The sequence below is a fragment of the Macrobrachium rosenbergii genome, chromosome 51 (assembly GCF_040412425.1).
Source record: "Macrobrachium rosenbergii isolate ZJJX-2024 chromosome 51, ASM4041242v1, whole genome shotgun sequence".
NCBI classification, from domain to species: Eukaryota; Metazoa; Arthropoda; class Malacostraca; order Decapoda; family Palaemonidae; genus Macrobrachium; species Macrobrachium rosenbergii.
This window is the reverse complement of record NC_089791.1, coordinates 29,535,888-29,550,887: the sequence shown is the minus strand read 5'-3', so window position 1 is coordinate 29,550,887 and position 15,000 is coordinate 29,535,888. Positions and strand designations below refer to the sequence as shown.

The window sequence follows — 15,000 nt, the reverse complement described above, 5'->3', positions numbered from 1 at the left end:
CACTCCAGAGCTGACATGACACACCTCTCTCTCTCTCTCTCTCTCTCTCTCTCTCTCTCTCTCTCTCTCTCTCTCTCTCTCTCTCTCTCTCTCCCCGGCGATTATTAATGGGAGCCCCTGCGAGATATCGCGACCAGCTAATAAAAGCGGGTGGGTTGGGTTTGGGGAGGGGAGGGGGAGGAGGAAGGAGGTGTGCCCCGTTGACATGCCACTCAAGAAAGATTAGGCTTCAGTCACATTGGGATTTCAAGGTCGCCAGAAGAACATACACACACACATACACGCACTTGCACACACGTGAAAATTAAACGCACAAACATCAGCACATACACGGACGTACATATACACACACGATGGATGCCAAATCAAGCACAAAATCAGCACACACATACAAGCAGACACATACGCAAGCACATGCACTATAGATCAGGGCTGATCCCTCGGACTTTTTATTGGTTTGATGGCTGTTTCGTAACCTCAGTAGCTACCCCCTCGGCTTTGGAATTCTAGATCAACTTCTGTTCCCCTGTGATCTAAACCAATCTACCTTTCAAGATGAGGAACTGTCGCTTGCGTTGGGGATATGACAATTAAAGGGTATAGAACCCCCAAAAAACTGTACATCAAAATTACATATATACAGCATTCACGGTCCGCCTTCTTCATCCCCCCCCTCCCACTACCACACCTCCTAACCCCCTTTCCCAACTACCTAGCCCTCCCCCTCCCCCTCCCAAACAAACCCAACGTCATTCTCAGGTGGTGACGAGTGTGACCTTGGTGAAGCTCAAGGCTTGAAGAGGAGAAGAGGAGAGGTGGGAGGGAGGGGGAGGGATAGGAGAGAGGAAGTGGGAGGGGGATGGGAGAGGGTAGGAAGAAGCCAGTAGTTGGGGGGGGGGGGAGAGGGATGGGAGGGGATATACTAGATGCTTATGAAACTAAATACGATTTTGTCCTCGCAATGGTTTTGAAACAACAAGGACAAGGGGTGGTGGGTATATGGGTAGGAGGGGGAGGAAGAGGGTGTAGGTGGAGGGAAGGGAGGAGATGGGACGCGGGGAGGGGGGGGGAAGGGAGGACTCGGATTAGTAAATGTAGCTGTAAGTCACGTCTTAATTTCTCAACCTTCAGGCTTATTGAATTTTCGTCAATTTTCAGGCATTCACGCATGAGTATAAATAAATCAATATATAAATATAAATATTATATATATATATATAAAGATGTTTGCACTATTTACGTAAATCTTTCAGTGAGTTTCGCTGTAAAGCAAAATCCTAATGGCTAAAGAGAGAAGGTATATATCGGACCATTCAGCAATAAAATCCTGGACTTCTTGTACAGCCAAATGTCTTGGTAAGTTGGTGAAGCAATTCCTGTACTGTGTCTGATAATGTTGGTGAGCCAGTTCCTTTACTGTATCTGACTGTTGGTGACCAATTCCCGTACTGTATCTGATTGTTGGTGATCTAATTCCTGTTCTGTATCTGATTGTTGGTGACCAATTCCTGTTCTGTATCTAACCAATTCCTGTACTGAATCTGACTGTTGGTGAACCAATTCCTGTTCTGTATCTGATTGTTGGTGAACCAATTCCTGTTTTGTATCTGCTTGTTGGTGAGTCAATTCCTGTTGTGTATCTGCTTGTTGGTGAGCCAATTCCTGTTCTATATCTGCTTGTTGGTGAACCAATTCCTGTTGTGTATCTGCTTGTTGGTGAGCCAATTCCTGTTCTATATCTGCTTGTTGGTGAACCAATTCCTGTACTGTATCTGCTTGTTGGTGAGTCAATTCCTGTTGTGTATCTGCTTGTTGGTGAGCCAATTCCTGTTCTGTATCTGCTTGTTGGTGAACCAATTCCTGTACTGTATCTGCTTGGGGGTGAATCAATTCCTATTATGTATCTGCTTGTTGGTGAACCAATCCCTGTTCTGTATCTGCTTGTTGGTGAACCAATTCCTGTACTGTATCTGGTTGTTGGTGAACAATTCCTGTTCTGTATCTGATTGTTGGTGAGCCAATTCCTGTTCTGTATTTGATTGTTGGTGCACCAATTCCAGTTCTGTTGGTGAGCCAGTTCCTGTCTTGTATCTGCTTGTTGGTGATCCAATTCTTGTATTGTATCTGATTGGTGGTGAACAAATTCCTGTACTGTATCAGTTTATATTCCAAATTTTATCTCATAGTATTCCAAGTCTGAAAAGGCTTGGAAAGACCATTTGCAGCCTTGGGCGAATTAATAAATATAATGAGTATATCCCGGGGTATTCCAAGCAATAAAGAGAAACTACATAATGTTAATGGGGTGTCGGTTTATAAGTTTTACAGACATTTACGATGTTTCCTTCCATAAATAATATTCTTGAAGAAGCCTACATCCTGGTTCCATAATCCACACGAGATTTTTGCCCTGAAATAGAGTTCGAACCAGAATGCGGAACGCTCCTTCTTCTCACTTGTTTCCTGAATGAATTTATTTAAATTATTTTTTTTACTACTCTTTCCACTTATTTCTGAACGATTTCAAATAAAACAAGTAAAAAATGTGCTGAAATTTCTTCGGCGCAATCGAGTTTTCTGTACAGCCGCTACAGCGTATAATCAAGGCCACCGAAAATAGATCTAGCTTTCGATGGTCTCGGTATAATGCTGTATGAGCCGCGGCCAGTGAAACTTTAACCAAGGCCAGGTGGTGGCCTATCCTATATCGTTGCCAGAAGCACGATTATGGTTAATTTTAACCTTAAATAAAATAAAAACTACTGTAGTCAGATGGCTGCAATTTGGCATGTTTAATGATTGGAGGGTGGATGATCAACATACCCATTTGCAGCCCTCTAGCCTCATAAGTTTTTAAGATCTGAGGGCGGACAGAAAAAGTGCGGACAGAAAAAAGTGCGGACAGAAAAAGTGCGGATAGAATAAAGCGCTGGCGGACAGACAAAGCCATCTCAACAGTTTTCTTTTACAGAAAACTAAAAAAGGACTGAAAGAATGCTACTGACAGAAGGCGTTTCACAAGAACCGTGTTGTCTGCATGAGTATGCTTGCATAAATATCTGTATGTATTTATGTATGATATGCACCAAGTATCATCCGCGCAGGTATACATTTTTATGGATGAATGCGTTTTGTACGCATGCATGTGCATCACAAAACTAAATAAATGTCTACTTTTTACTTAACATCAATATAACAAGACCTCATTAAATACACTGTGTGTTTGCATGGATTTATCTTTCAAGCACGTATGTATGTATGTTGTATGTATGTATGTATGTATGTATGAATAGAAATAATCAACACATAATCACGTGTGGAACAAATAAATATATATCTCACATCGGGATAGAATCTTTTGATTAAATAACCTGGGTTCGATCCCGATGTGAGTTAGAAATTTATACATGTATGTATATATGTATGTATGTATATTATTATTAATATTATTATTATTATTATTATTACTCATACCGCAATCAACTTAGTGAGCATGTATGTATGTATGTATGTACGTATGTATGTATACATATTATTATTATTATTATTATTATTATTATTATTATTTGCATAACCTCATATGGCAAATGTATGTATGTATGTATGTATGTATGTATGTATGTATGTATGTATGTATTATTATTATTATTATTATTATTATTATTATTATTATTATTATTATTATTATTATTATTATTATTATTTTCTGCAAACTGCAGTAACTACAGGCCAATTTCTATTCTCCTTGTGCTCTCCAAAGTTGCTGAGAAACTCATTTTTAAGCCATTATATACAGTAAGTATGTGGAATCTAAAAGATTCTTAGCCGATGGTCAATATGCATATAGGAAGCAGCTAGGTACCTAGGATGCCCTTTTAGACTTGACATGCCATTTGCAAGAAACCCTTGATAAGGAGGGTTTTGAGTGCAGGGTAATTCAAAAAAGGTTTTAGCACTGCTTTCGATATGGTAAATCATGAAGCACTTATCATGAACTTCAGAATCTTGGAGTGGGCGGATATGTTTTAGGATTCCTTCAAGATTTCCTTACAGGTAGGCAGCGGCGAGTTGCTGTTGAGGGGATCTTTGGTGAATCAAGGCGTATTGTGTACGGAGTTCCGCAGGGTAGTTATTTTGGTCCACTATTATTTTTGGTATATACAAGCGATATGGTTGTTGGCCTTGAAAACAAGATTGTTCAGTATGCAGATGATGCAACACTTGTGGTTGCAGTAAAGTCTCCACTTACGAGAAATGAAGCTGCCCTCAGCCTCAATCGAGACGTGGACCGGATCAGTGAATGGTGTGGTTGGTGGGGTACGAGGTTGAACTCCAGTAAAGCAAAAACAATTTATTAGCAGATCTCGTACAGATTTTCCACCCCATCCTCCCTTTGCTGAAGGCGTCTGAGACTGACTATTCTAAGTGTAACTTTTGACTACTTTTCGAGAAACATCTAATGAAAGTCTCGGCAAATGCTGCGCGAAAGCTAGGTATTGATTCTAAGGCCTCATATATTTATAACAGTGGTAAAATCAATGCAACCTGTTTTAGTTCATTTGTGCTTTCTTGACTAGAATACTGTTCTCCGGTGTGGATGTCTACTTCTGGCAGAGATTTATCTCTTTCAGATAGAGTGGTTCTTAGTGGTAGGTTTCTGTTTCCTAATATCAACATTCATGACTTAGACCATCGACGGATGGTCTCTTGTTTGTCATTTTTCATAAGTTGTGTTGTAATAGAGTTCTTTCATATTCACAATTGATCCCTGATCCCCATTTCCTGCCGAGAGCAACCAGATTCGCTGAACAGCAGCACCAATAAGCAGTAAATGTTTAGCCTGGCTGTCGAACTCCTCAGTTCCAGAGGTCCTTTATTCCTCCCACCGTCGGACTGTGGAACAGTCTCCCTGAGGATGCCGTGCAATTGGAAATTCAAAAGTTCAACCAAGATGCAATGCACTGCTACCCTAATGCTGTTCTCCTTGCATTGTAATATGTTTTTATCTGTTTATTAATTTATTAATCTATATTTTCTTTTTAATAAGTGAGATATTTTCTTTCTGTATTTCCCTATACCTTCTCTTACTTCCTAGAGAGAACCATATTTTTTGGAAGCTTGAATTTCAAGTCAGTGGCCCCTGTGGTGGGCTTGTTCCATATGAATAGGGTTCATCTTCTGAATAATAATAATAATAATAATAATAATAATAATAATAATAATAATAATAATAATAATAATAATAATATGATGTTTATGTAAACGTGACGTATAGAAAATTCTACTTATGAATACTGAATACTTATATAATTATTTTGGGATATAATAGAATACCAAAATGATTCTACTTAACGTGATGTTAAGTAAACCTGATGGATATAAAATCATACTTATGAATACTTATGTATACGGAAGTAGGCCTATTGTTATACCTATTGAGATATATATAGAGTACCAAAATTATTCTATTTAACGTGATGTTTAAGGAAACTTGGGGATATAAAATCATATTTAAGAAAACTCATGAAGGCAATTAGCAATTACAGAAGTAGTAAAAAGAATAACATTAATCAAATTAAAAGAACAACATTAATAATAATAATAATAATAATAATAATAATAATAATAATAATAATAATAATAATAATAATAATAATAATAATGTATTGTTGTACCCACAAGCAGGCTTACAGAGAATTTTAGGCGTTTTTTGGCTGGCTGTCGAGACCGAAGGTGGAAAGGGGTGGGGCGGTTCTAATAATAATAATAATAATAATAATAATAATAATAATAATAATAATAATAATAATAATAATAATAATCCATAAATGAATAAAAGAGGAATAAAGAAAATAGCACGTTATAGTTTTTCCTGCGCTGCTAATCTTGAATACGCAAAGTTACCTTCCTCTCAACTACTAAGAGAAGAAGAAGAAGAAGAAGAAGAAGAAGAAGAAGAAGAAGAAGAAGAAGAAGAAGAAGAAGAAGAAGAAGAAGATAAGAGAACAAGAAAAAAAAAAAACAGGTTTCGTACCAGGATGCTTCTGCCCAGTGAGAGATGCTGCCTCTGCTGCGTCGTAAGAGAGAGAGAGAGAGAGAGAGAGAGAGAGAGAGAGAGAGAGAGAGAGAGAGAGAGAGAGAGAGAGAGGATGAGTTTGATCTTGAGATGTCTGGCAGATGAAGATGAGTCGCGCCAAGGACGGGAGAAGAAGAAGGCGAGGAACGCCCTTTGTAGGAGTTGCAAGTACTCCTACGCCCCCTCCCCCCTCCTCCCTCCCGCAGGACTCTTACCTGCTACCCCCTCCTATATCCCAAACCGCCCCCTTTAGATCCTATCCTATCCCATGAGAGTCCTACAGTAACTTCTATATCCCATGAGAATCCTATCCCCACCCATCTCTCTACATCCTATATCCCATGAGAGTCCTACAGTAACTGCCTATCCCCAACTCCCTCTAGGTTCTATATCCCATGAGAATCCTCCAGTAACCACCTATCCCCACCCATCTCTACATCCTATATCCCATGAGAGTCCTACAGTAACCGCCTATCCCCAACTCCCTCTAGGTTCTATATCCCATGAGAATCCTCCAGTAACCACCTATCCCCACCCATCTCTACATCCTATATCCCATGAGTGTCCTAAGGTAGCCTCCCATCCTCCCCTGATGCTGTTTTCTCATCTGCTGGTCAGTAGGATGCTGCCTCCCTGATTATTGTAGGAAAAACCAAGGGGAAATTCTGATCCTTCAGTTTCTGAAGCAAAGGATTGTGAATATGCACGGAACAAGTAATTTGCTTTTTCTAAAAATACCCAAAGTCTTTATTTAATTTTAAACAATTAAATGTTACTCAAGTAATTTTTTTCTTAAAATACTCAGTTTTTTTTTAAATACTCAAAGTCTTTATTTAATTTAAAACAGTCAAATATTACGCAAGCACTTATTTTTCTTAAAGTAACCAGTCTTTACTTGAAAACAGTTTATTTTTTCTAAAAATACCCAAAGTCTTTATTTAATTTAAAGCAGTCAAATATTACTAATTAATTTTTTTCTTAAAATACCCAAAATCTTTATTTAATTGAAAACAGTCAAATATTACTCAAGTAATTTTTTCTAAAAATACCCAAAGACTTTATTTAATTCAAAAGTCAAATATTACTCAAGATATTTTTTTCTTAAAATACCCAAAGTCATTATTTAATTTAAAACAGTCAAATATTACTCAAGTTATTTTTTTCTTGAAATACCCAGTCTTTATTTAATTTAAAACAGTCAAATATTACTCAAGTTATTTTTTTTCTTAAAATACCCGAAGTCTTTATTTAATTTTTAAACAGTCAAATATTATGCAAGTAATTTTTTCCTTACAATTGCCAAAGTCTTTACTTAATTTTAAACAGTTAAATATTACTAAGACATCTTGAGGATTGAAAACTCCACAACTGAGCAGTAATTCAGACTAACTGTTTAAAGGGTTGTTCGCAGAATCTATTCATTTAAAAGGCACTGCAAAATTTGCAGATGGAAAATTTTAAATTTGCACTTAAATGTACTAAGCAGTTTTGACAAGAAACAAAAATTCAGCACCTGTGCAGTTCTCTGAAACTGACTCAAAAGTTCGTATTAATATGACTCTGTAATTTCGAGCGGTTTGTACGATGGGTTATCATACGGAAAGAATAAAAACAAAATATGTAAAGGTTCTTTCGTGTTTTTCCTAAGAAAGTATGGAGGCGAATAAGTATTCAGAAAAGAAAGTCTATTTACGTATACTAGGTCAGAAAGCATTAGGGTTTTAATAAGTATACAGGCACACATACACAAACACACACACATATGTATATATATATATATAAATATATACATACATATATATATATATATATATATATATATATATATATATATATATATATATATATATATATATAAACTATAAAACATTTCACACTTAATGAAGTCAAACCTTCATACCAAAGATGTCACCAGACAAGGTCATTCCCAGACAAAAGACTAAGAAGAAGAAGAAGAAGAAGAAGAAGAAGAAGAAGAAGAAGAAGAAGGCGCGGCCATAATATCGATTCGGAGTCCCGTGGGAAAGCCTCCATAAAATGAGAGATCTCTCTCTCATGGCCACTCCCAATCACCCAGCCAGCCAAGGCTAAGTCGAGTCGTCGATTGGGCGAAAATGGAGGGGAAAAAAAGCCTTAGAAGAAAAAATAAAGACTTGCTTTGGCTCCATAAGGACAATCCGTGGGAGTCGTGGGTTGGATGCAATAAATGAAAAGTCTTTGTAAAATTAAAGACTTGCTTTGGCTACAAGAGGACAATCCATGCTTAGTACAGAAGAGAGACACTGGGAATCGTTGCCTGGACGAAAATGAATGGAAAAAAAAGTCTTAGAAAAAAAATAAAGACTTGCTTTGCTTACAAGAGGAGACACAGAGATAGTCCAAGCTTATTTTGTAGGCAGACACTGAGAGTCGTCGACCGGACGAAACTAAATCAAAAATTCTAAAAATAAATGAAAAGTCTTAAGACTTGCTTTGGCTCCAAGAGGAGATACGTCCAAGCTTATTATACAGGCAGACACTGGGAGTCGTCGATTGGACGAAAATAATTGGGAGAAAAGTCTTTGAAAAAAAAAAACTTGCTTTGGCTACAAGAGGACATGTTCAAGTTGAAAATAAAGGAAAAAAAAGTCTTAGAAAGAAATAAAGACTTTCTTTGGCTACCAGAGGACATGTCCAAGCTTATTATGAAGGAGAGACACTGGGAGTCGTCGACTGGACGAAAATAAATGACAAAAAGTCTTAACATAAATGGAAAAGTCTGAGAAAAAAGACTTGCTTTAGCTATAAGAGGACACGTCCTAGCTTTAAATGAAAAAGTCTTAGAAAAAAATAAAGACTTGCTTTGCCTACGAGAAGACACGTCCAAGCTGAAAAATAAATGAGTCTTAGAAAAAAAGACTTGCCTTGTCTACAAGAGGACACGTCCTAGCTTTAAATGAAAACGTCTTAGAAAAAATAGACTTGCTTCGCCTACAAGAGGAGACACGTCCAAGATTATCGTAGAGGAGTGAGACACTTGTTCAAAAAAAAAAAAAAAAAGTTTCGGTCTGAACAAAGCCAGACCGGTAGGTCAATTTTTTTTTTTTTTTTTTTTTTTTGTCTCCACTAATCACTGTCGGTGTGATGTCAGTTAATGATGCCGAATAAATCACCAGATTTCATCTGTTTTTTACTTTAATAATTAAGTTTTAAAATTCCTTTAGTTTTTTACGTGGCTTCCATCTTACATCAGTTGCCGATAGACTGGAATTATTTCTTCTTATTTTAGAATGCCATGTAATTCGCTCTAATAATTGCTGGGAAAGATAATTCTACAGTATATAAAACGGAAATAATAATTCTGCATGAAACATATAATGGGAAAAAGTAATTCTGCATAATACATAAAACGAAAAAATTATTCTCCAGGATACATAAAACGGCAAAATATTATTCTACAGGGTACATAAAATGAGAAAAAAATTCTGCAGGACATATAAAACAACAAAAATATAATTCTGCAGGATACATACAACAGGAAAATTAATTTTGCAGGACACGTAAAAGGGGGAAAAATAATTCTGCAAGATACGCACAATAGGAAAAAATAATTCTGCAAGATACATAAGAGCAAAAATAATTCTGCAAGATACATAAGAGCAAAAATAATTCTGCAGGTACATATAACGAGGAAAAATAAATCTGCACGATACATACAACGGGAAAAAAAATAATTCTGCAGGATACATAAAACGGGAAAAAATAATTCTGCAGGATACATACAACGGGAGAAAATAGTGACATATCTTAAGAGAGAAAGAGAGAGAGAAATATATATATATATATATATATATATATATATATATATATATATATATATATATATATATATATATATAGAGAGAGAGAGAGAGAGAGAGAGAGAGAGAGAGAGAGAGAGAGAGAGAAAAAGGAAATTAGAAGATGGTTAAACAAGCAGAAGAGAGAGAGAGAGAGAGAGAGAGAGAGAGAGAGAGAGAGAGAGAGAGAGAGAGAGAGAGAGAGAGAGAGAGAGAGAGCGTCCCGTCCTTGGACCTGCCCTTAAAATAACTGTCATTCTCAGGGTAAGTCGAAAACAACGCGACGGAGAAGCCAAATGAATAATCCTTTCTGAAAATAGGCGGAAGGCGAAAACAGCCAGGAATGACCGCGATTTTCTCTCTCTCTCTCTCTCTCTCTCTCTCTCTCTCTCTCTTTCCCATTCTCGTCTGGTTGTTTAACCACCTTCTATTTTCTTTTCCTATTTCTCCCCCCATTTCTCCCCCACCTCTCTCTCTCTCTCTCTCTCTCTTTCTCTCATTATTTCTTTCCTTTCTGGGCTGACGGAAGCTTTAATGAAACCTTTCGGAATACAACGACAGCACATTAATAATAATGGCGTTATTAATAATTACGGTCAAGAACCTCATCATTATCAACAACAATCAGAGCAACAACCACAACAAAAACAACAATAATAATATAATGTACGAACTGTATTACAGTTCATAACAACCGCGCCAAAAAAAAAAAAAGTGTGATAATTCATCACTATGAAGATCCGTTCATTCCCGCAAAAACAGCCGAGAAGATCCTTCATATCCTTCACAGTCCGATCCTACGGTGACGAGTGCATCCTACGCGTCTACCTGGGGCCGCCCTTCGCAACGGCGGCGTCGTCCGAGCGACAAGTTCCTTCCCCCCCTCTGACGTCAACACCTGAAGGGAAATCATTGCAAGGTCGCGTATGAAAGTATTAACTCTACCAGGAGTCGGTTCGAGAGTCACTCACACTTCCTTGATCGACAGGGGCGTTTGTGTACCTTCGTCAAGTGTTTGTTTGTTTGTTCTTCCCCCTTCAGGAGGAAAACGGGGAGAAAACTGAATCAAAACGGCGACACTTTCACGCAGTGAGTAGGATTCGAACCTACGCGGGAAGATCCCATCTGATTTCTAGTCAGACGCCTTAACCACTCGGCCATCACTGCTTACTTACGGTTGGTTCCCATAAATTATTTATTGAATATGTATGGACACGTGTGTGTGTGTGTGTGTATGTTTGTATGTATGTATATATATACATATATATTGTATGTATACTGTATGTATATGTATATATGTATATATATATATATATATATATATATATATATATATATAAATATATATATATATATATATATATATAATATATATATATATATATATATATATATATATATATATATATATATATATATATATATGATGAATGTCTTTTACTGTAATACAACAGTATAATATGAAGATTAAAATGCCCATGAAACACTGTATGAACAGTTTCAACCATACATTTCAGGCACTTCCTTCTGTGCCCCTGTTCACTGGTAACAGGGGCACAGATGGAAGTGGCCTGAAATGTATGGTTGAAACGTTCATACAGTGTTTTATGGGCATTTTCATTTTCACACACACACACACACACATATATATATATATATATATATATATATATATATATATATATATATATATATATATATATATATATATATATATATATATATATATATATAGAGAGAGAGAGAGAGAGAGAGAGAGAGAGAGAGAGAGGTGAATAAAAAAAAAATCCTCTAAAAAAAAGTCTTAGTAATCCTCCATTGCCTAGGACATAACTTCGCTCTCACATGTTGTACTACGCGTAAAAAAAAAAAAAAAAAAAAAAACACACATGCGCGCGCGCAGCAAGTTCCCGCTCAGCCAAGACACGTGTCGATTCCATCACCCAGCGGCGCAAAAATCTTCCACAAATCGCCTCTTTTATCATCGTGCAGCTCTCAGCCATTTTCAATGTCACGTCGGACAAACACCCCAGCGTTGGAGACTTATCGGCCTCCTCTTATCCAAAGGCAAGATTAAAGTTAACAGCTGATAAGGCAGCTGCAGCGGTTATAAAATATCCGGGATGTTGATCATAATGGTTGAAAGTATCCGTGGGCATTGATTTATAACCGTCTGCGTTCATGAGCGGCGATAGTTTTTGTATACGTGATGTAATGCCTCTGGGCATGTAAATTTTGGAATGGAGAGACAAATCCACAGTTATGTATGGGTACAATTGTATTTTTAAATAAATCTCTGCGGAGAGCTTTCGGGAATCTCTACAGAGAGCTTTGAGGAATCAGTCCAATGCCCCTTTTCAAATATATTATAAGAAATAAATCTATACAGAAAGCTTTCGGGAATTTGTTCGATTCCCATTTTCAAATATATTTTTTAAAAAATCAATTTATACATATACCTTTCGGGAATCTGTTCGGTTCCCCTTTTCAAATATATTTTAAGGAATAAACCCATACAGAGAGCTTTTTGGAATCTGTTCGATTCCCCTTTTCAAATACATTTTTAAAAATAAATCTATACAAAGAGCTTTCGGGAATCCTTTCGATTCCCCTTTTCAAACATATTTCAAAAAATAAATCTCTAAAGAGAGCTTTCTGGAATCTGTTCGATTCCCCTTTTCAAATATATTTAAAAAAATCTATACATAGAGCTTTCGGGAATCTGTTAGATTCCCTTTCTCAAATATATTTTGAAAAATAAATCAGCTTTCGGGAATCTGTTCGGTTCCCGTTTTCAAATATATTTTAAGAAATAAATCCGTACAGAGAACTTTCGGAAATCTGTTCGATTCCCGTTTTCAAATATGTTTTAAAAATAAATCCGTACAGAGAGCTTTCGGAAATCTGTTCGATTCCCCTTTTCAAATATATTTTAAGAAATAAATCAGCACAGAGAGCTTTCAAAATCTGTCCGATTCCTTTTCAAATATATTTTAAATAAAACAGATTCCGATTCCTTTTCAAAAGAACAGATTCCCAAAAGCTCTATGTACAGAATCATTTTTTAAAAATATATTTGCACCCATACACAACTATGGATTTGTTTTTCCATTTTCAGACTCATGCTACTAAGGATTTTTTTTTTTTTTTTTGGGGGGGATGTAAATAGCGGGGAATTTAGTTTGACTCAAAATCTAAAGTAAACTGAATGACTCTTGGATATAACCTCTAAAGACAGACGGATGTTAAAAAAAACAATGACGAGAGAGAGAGAGAGAGAGAGAGAGAGAGAGAGAGAGAGAGAGAGAGAGAGAGAGAGAGAGAGAGAGAGAGAGAGAGAGAGAGAGAGAGAGAGAGAGAGAGAGAGCTTTGACATAACAAAACTGTTATGAGATCATTCTCCCAAAAGAAGAAGAAGAAGAAGAAGAAGAAGAAGAAGAGAGAGAGAGAGAGAGAGAGAGAGAGAGAGAGAGAGAGAGAGAGAGAGAGAGAGAGAGAGAGCTTTAATATAAAAGAAAACTACTCAAAGGTAACCTCCCCTCCCCAAAAATAAAACACACACAATGAAGAAGTCCACTTAGGACCAAACAAAAGATAAACAGGCTAAAATAACCAAATACTTCGAACTGGGCATAAACCTCAATAAATAAATAAAAGCTTAACAAATCTCAAAACACAAGAGAGAGGTTCTAGAGTCGCCAATAAACTGAAAAGAACGTTTAACACAAAGCCTCGGTATTGAAAGACTTCCTGTATATGTGCAAACTAAAGCGAAGATATTTTTGTTTAACACCAGCCTAAGTCTTTATCCATAGGGGAAATGTGATATCATGATATAGTTCAACAAAATCAACTGGCCGCAAAGAAAATTATAACAAGTCAAAAATGCGCCGAAGCTTCTTCGGCGCAATCGAGTTTTCTGTACAGCCGCTGCAGCGTATACTCAAGGCCACCGAAAATAGATCTATCTTTGGTGGTCTCAGTATAATGCTGTATGAGCCGCGGCCAGTGAAACTTTAACCACGGCCGGGTGGTGGTCTATCCTATATCTTTGCCAGAAGCACGATTATGGCTAAATTTAACCTTAAATAAAATAAAAATACTGTATTTCTAAAACTACTTTAAGATTTGAATCAAAGAAAAGGAATATTATTTTATCGCCAATGCTGATCAAGACAACAGTCACCCTCAAAATCAAGAGGCATAATCACTCAAATATATGAGGTCGTATCAAGAACACAGACTATGTTCATCACAGGTTGCTTTAGAGTCCTCAGCTCAAAAGGAACCTGACCTAAGGACACTTTATGGCTAAGGCTGCAATTAATGAAGCCTAAGGCACATTCAAGTACTCTTTCCCTGGGTTTATTGAGTTGTTTATTATTTGTATCATTCAATTTTCCACACATTTCGTGGACGCTTGCTAGGAAAATGTCGATAACTGGTTTCTGGATTATTCCAAGAAATGTATTCTTAACATTAACAGTAATGGTGAAGAAATCCACAATAAATGTCAGTGTGAATATATATTTTTAATATATTAAAAAAGAGAGGTTTCGAGAACCCGCTTACGTGTATTGCAGGTTCTCGAATGCTTTCTTTTTATATATATTTTTAATATATAACTACAATGACGAAAATGTTGATTTCTTTACTATCTTAGTGGCCCATGCGATTATGAGATTTTAATAATAATAATAATAATAATAATAATAATAATAATAATAATAATAATAATAATAATAATAATAATAATAATGTTCATCTCTAAACAATGTAAACTAAACGCAGAATCGAAATACAAAACTAAAAATATAAAAGAACCACACTTTATAATCAAACCTCTCAAAGTTTAACAGTGCACCTCACGGGGTGCACTGTAGGTTCTATGCAGCGTCCCTTCGGCCCACAGCTGCAGCCCCTTTGATTCCTTTTACAGTACCTCCACTCATATTCTCTTCCTTCCATCTTGCTACCCATCCTCTCCTAACGATTATTTCACAGTGCAACCGCGAGGTTTTCCTCCTGTTACACCTTTGTAACCTTCTACTCTCAACTTTCCTTTCGGCGCCGAATGACCTCATAGGTCCCAGTGCCTGGCCTTTG

The 15,000-nt window shown here is 36.6% G+C and overlaps 1 protein-coding gene and 1 non-coding gene across 2 annotated transcripts in view; both read right to left on the bottom strand.

Annotated features, from left to right (window-relative positions):
* Nucleotides 1–15,000, bottom strand: part of LOC136833241 (uncharacterized) — a 474,008-nt gene that overhangs the window by 40,314 nt on the left and 418,694 nt on the right. The window lies entirely within an intron of this gene.
* On the bottom strand, nucleotides 10,980–11,061 carry TRNAS-AGA (transfer RNA serine (anticodon AGA)). The gene has a single exon. It is a non-coding gene; the product is annotated as a tRNA-Ser (tRNA).